This window comes from Macrobrachium rosenbergii, chromosome 21, assembly GCF_040412425.1.
Source record: "Macrobrachium rosenbergii isolate ZJJX-2024 chromosome 21, ASM4041242v1, whole genome shotgun sequence".
In the NCBI taxonomy this organism is placed as follows: domain Eukaryota; kingdom Metazoa; phylum Arthropoda; class Malacostraca; order Decapoda; family Palaemonidae; genus Macrobrachium; species Macrobrachium rosenbergii.
Window position 1 is genome coordinate 51,781,773 of NC_089761.1, and position 5,661 is coordinate 51,787,433.

The 5,661-nt window shown below is 35.5% G+C and overlaps 1 long non-coding RNA gene across 1 annotated transcript in view; it reads right to left on the bottom strand.

The window, feature by feature from the left end:
* The window catches only part of LOC136849610 (uncharacterized), a 49,174-nt gene extending 47,790 nt beyond the window's left edge, over positions 1-1,384 (bottom strand). The window contains exon 1 of the long non-coding RNA XR_010856341.1: positions 1,298-1,384. This is a non-coding gene — a long non-coding RNA (uncharacterized lncRNA). The remainder of the gene's footprint in view (positions 1-1,297) is intronic.
* Between the last annotated feature and the right edge of the window lie 4,277 nt (positions 1,385-5,661).

Sequence of the window (5,661 nt, forward strand, 5' to 3'; positions counted from 1 at the left end):
TGGTATATTCTCAAAATCATGGCTTAATGTTGCATAAAAAAACTGTGCCCTGAGTGTAATAGTGTCTGTAGAGTTGATTTTAACAAAAAGGGTTTTAGGTGTTTCAAGTCTGTAGTTCCCAACTACCTACAGTATATTCTACACTGAATACAGATGTTACCGCTTGCCAGAACATACGAGCTTGCCAAGAATCTTTAAAAATGCGGATAAGCTGCAAAGCAGCGTTCCGCCACGGCCTTTTTCCATTTAACATTGTTTTAACTGATATTTTACTCATTTTACTGATTTTCCCCAACTTTGTCTCCCCCACCCAAAACCCCCAGTTCCCACCTGTGGTCCCCCAAGGTTGTTGGGAGGTTGAAAGGGTTTACCCACAGTTTTAGTGATACTGCAGCAAAAAAAAAAAAAAAAAAAAAAAAATTTTTGAGCGATTTCATAGGTTTTAACTTCCGAAAATATTGCAGAACTATTTCTCAGAATTATCATATCTCCATCCACAAATTACAGTCCCCATGGATACAGACTTTTGCAACAGTCGATGTCAATCATTTCCAGAAGTATGCCAAAAACATTCTACTTGATCATGGAAATCTGTCAACACAGTTAATTGGATTCTTAGACCTAAGTACTTGAAACTTACCTCAAAGCATTCCTAACTAGTTACCTGGGTTCTGTTTATAAATGTCATGATGGAAAAAGCTGCTGATGGCAGAGCCAAACTCCTCCCCCCACCTACCTTCTCTTGGAATACGAAAGCAAGTTTGAGTACGAGGGGTCATTTCATTTATTTTAGCGGCATCTGAATCATTTCACACACGTTTCAGCAGTCGCTAATATATCAAAAGACTTTTCATTTATCAACCCTAATTTTGCAGTGTTTTATTACCAACAGACTGAATATTTACAAATCCACATTTTAAGACATTTATATCCATGATCAGTTTTTGCTGCTACTTACACTATCTCCGTGTCCAAAGCTTTACAGTTTCTCAAGTTCACTCGATATACATAGGCCTATAAACACGAAATTTATGTATGAATGGGTATGAATAACGTCTAACACGGGTATTAGAAATATTAAGAGAATATGTGCACAAGTACAGCGAAACGACTGATTACAAGATATTACGTCTTGAAACAAATTCACTAAGGCATGTACACACATAAATCTATATATATATATATATATATATATATATATATATATATATATATATATATATATATATATATATATATAAATATAAATAAATATCATTTTGCCAGCGTCAAAATACGAACAATAATATTGCCTTACCCTCGTTACTACGCTGTAGAATAGGAGACAACGCACTTCACTTACAGAGCCCAAACGTCAAATAACCGTTTAGAGTCTCACAAGTCACAAAAGACATTTGGGCTTCCGCCAAGCGTTGCGTTTCTCCAAGGCGACAACAATGGTAATTTGGTAATCAGCCAATTACAATAAAACAGTATAGCTCCCTCATTACCGACTCTTCAAAGGCCTGGATTAAGGCAGTTTTCAAATCTCTTCTTCACTCTTAATAAGCTAATTGGATTTCTTATTAGTCTTGTCTCCATGAAGCAAAAATAGGAATTCAGTAACAAACACATCACGTTCCCTAAATCGATCTTAGATAGAAAAAAAATGTACCCCGTGCAACACAGGTTCTGGAAAACATTTGTCAGGTAAGGAAAATTGGAAAACCAGGAAAAAAATGTCCGTAAAAACGCTGATTAAATGACAGAAGTGAAAGTGACGTCCAGGTGATATTTTGTAAAAAGAAAATCGAAAATTCACTGAGTGGCGAACGTTGGTGGCACAACATGAATGAATGTATGTAAAATTTAGTTCGTGATTATTACTCCTTTAATATGAAGCACACACACACACACACACACACACACACACACACACACACACACACACATACACATATATATATATATATATATATATATATATATATATATATATATATATATATATATATATATATATATATATATATATATATATATATATATATATATATATATATATATATATATATATATATATATATATATATATATATATATATATATATGTATATATATATATATATATATATATATATATATATATATATATATATATATATATATATATATATATATATATAGATATATATATATATATATATATATATATATATATATATATATATATATATATATATATATATATATATATATATATATATATATATATATATATATATATATATATATATATATATATCACATATATATTCATATATATATGCAAGCGTCCTTTAATATCCATATATATATATATATATATATATATACCAAGGAATTTTTAGTTGATATAATATATATCGTGGGCTCGAACCAGCGAAGGACAAGAATACAGTGGATATATGTATATATATATATATATATATATATATATATATATATATATATATATATATATATATATATATATATCTATATATATACTTAAAAATCACAGTAGATGCACGTGACTTCAGTCGATGCGTTAATAAACGAGAAAGCGCTTAGTATTGAACTTCTGCCTGTCATTTTAACCTGTCGAGTGCATTAATAAACGAGAAATATTTATATATATATATATATATATATATTGTCCTATATATATATATATATATATATATATATATATATATATATATATATATATATATATATATATATATATATATATATATATATATATATGTGTGTGTGTGTGTGTGTGTGTGTGTGATGTTTTCCCATATTCCTTTGTTGCTTCTCTTCATGTGTCAATGCACACAAGGCTTCCATAATTCACTACAAATTTCAACAGCTAGATTTCAATGGAATCACATAATAAAAAAAAAAGAATTTTCTGTCCATATAATTTAAAAATCTACAATGAACTACAAATTTCTCAGGCTACTGCCTCTCCTTGAATATCCTGCCTGCAGAGAGGTCCAAAATTGCCTGGCCATCCTATGTCCAGTGCCAGCTATTTCGACCATCCAGTTGCCTTCAAGGGTAATCTACTGCATAGTTGTTTCAACCATTTATAGCCATCAGTAGTTTCGACTATCCATGGTCATGAACTGTCATGACCGTCAACTTTTTCGAACATCCATGGCTGTCAGCTTTTCGACCATCCATTGCCGTCAGCTGTTTCAACTATTCATTGCCATTAGGTGTTTTGACCTTAGACGTTGGTGAGCTGTTTTGACCATCCCCACCATCAGCTGTTTCATATATCTATGGCTGTCAGCTGTTTCGACTCTCAACGGCCGTCAGCACTTTCCACCATTTATGGTCATTAGCTTTTCTGACCATCCATGGCCTCATCTCTCCTGACCACCATCCATGGCCTTCAGCTGTTTCCACCATCCATGGCACCAACTGTTTCCACCATCCATCGTCATCAGCTGTTTCCACCATCCATCGTCATCAGCTGTTTCCACCATCCATGGCCGTCAGCTGCTTCGACTATCCATGGCTGTGAGTTGTTTCCACCATCTATGGCTGTCAGCTGCTTCAACCATCCACTGTCGTCTGCTATTTCTACCATCCATGGCTGTCAGCTGTTTCCATCATCAATAGCCTTCAGGCACTTCCACCATCCTTAAGCCATCCTTGGCTGTGTGCTGTTTCAACCATCCATGACTTTCAGCCGCTTGGACTGTCCATGGCCGTGAACTGTTTCCACCATCCATGGCTGTCAGCTGTTTCCACCATTCATGGTCTTCAGATGTTTCTATCATCAATGGCTGTCAGTTGTTTCCACCATCAAAGGCTGTTAGATGTTTTGACTATCCATGGCTGTCAGCTACTTCCACCATCCATGGTCTTCAGCTGTTTCCACCATCCATGGTGTCAACTGTTTCCACCATCCATCGTCATCAGCTGTTTCCACCATCCATGGCCATCAGCTGCTTCGACTGTCCATGGCTGTGAGTTGTTTCCACCATCTATGGCTGTCGGCTACTTCAACCATCCATGGTCATCTGCTATTTCTACCATCCATGGCTGTCAGCTGTTTCCATCATCAATAGCCTTCAGGCACTTCCACCATCCTTAAGCCATCCTTGGCTGTGTGCTGTCAGCCGCTTAGACTACCCATGGCTGTGAGCTGTTTCCACCACCCATGGCTGTAAGCTGTTTCCAACAATCATGGTCTTCAGATGTTTCTACCATCAATGGCTGTCAGCTGTTTCCACCATCAAAGGCTGTTAGTTGTTTTGACTATCCATGGCTGTCAGTTGCTTCCACCATCCATGGCCATCAACTGTTTCCACCATCCATGGCCGTCCGCTGTTTCTACAATCCATGGCTGTCAGCTGTTTCCACCATCAACAGCCATCAGCCGCTCCCACCATTCTTGGCTGTCTGCTGTTTCCACCATCCTTGGTCATGTGCTGTTTCCAACATCCATGGCAGTCAGCTGCTTCGACTATCCATGGTCATGAGTTGTTTCTACCATCCATGACCATCAGCTGTTTCCACCATCCATGGCCTTCAGCTGTTTCCACCATCCATGGCCATCAGCTGTTTCCACTATCCATGGTCTTCAGATGTTTCTACCATCAGTGGCTGTGAGCTGTTTCCCCCCATCCATGTTAGTGATTTTTTTTATACCATCCATGGTCGTCAGCAGTTTCCACCATCAAGGCCGTGAGCTATTTCCACCATCCATGGCCATCAGGTGTTTTGGCCAACCATTGTCGGCAGCTGTTTCCACCATTAATGGAAGTGTTTTGTCCACCATCCATGGCCGTCGGCTGTTTCAACCATCCATAGCCATCAGCTGTTTCCACCATAAATGGCCTTGTGCTGCTTCCATTATTCCTGGCCGTCAGCTGTTTCGACCATCCATGCTCATGAACTGCTGAATGGCGCATCTCACCGTGACACAAATAAAGATCGAATAATCTTTCACTTTCTCTTTTAACGGCAATGTATTAGTTGATATCTTTATCCTGACAAAAAAAAAGGTATATTTATCGATCAAAGCACGAAATAATATTCAGTTATTTCTTATGCCAAAATCCAAGATTTATATATATATATATATATATATATATATATATATATATATATATATATATATATATATATATATATATATATACTGTATATAATACACACACACACACACACACACACACACACACACACACACACACACATATATATATATATATATATATATATATATATATATATATATATATATGTATATAAATTAAATTTACATACATATATATAGCTTGCAGTTTCTTGGAATGATAAATAAACACATATTATTTCAGGCCTTGATCGATGATACATCTTTTTTTATCATGATTATAATTTGTCATTTCAAACTGATATACAGTATTCAACATCCTGGTCAAGTAAAAATAACCTAGTAAAGTTAATACTATTATATTCTGACGCGCACTTTTGTTCGTCCTGATAATCCACTAATTATCTTTCGACCTCATAAAAAAAAGTTCTTTTTCTTTACATGATCTCGAAGATTCCTCATAATTTGCAATGTTTCAAAGCTTTACTGAAGACCTGAATAGTCAAAAATACCTTGAAACCTCAAAATATGCAAAATCCAAGAGCAAACGACCATCGGGTTCATAATTTGTAAGGACT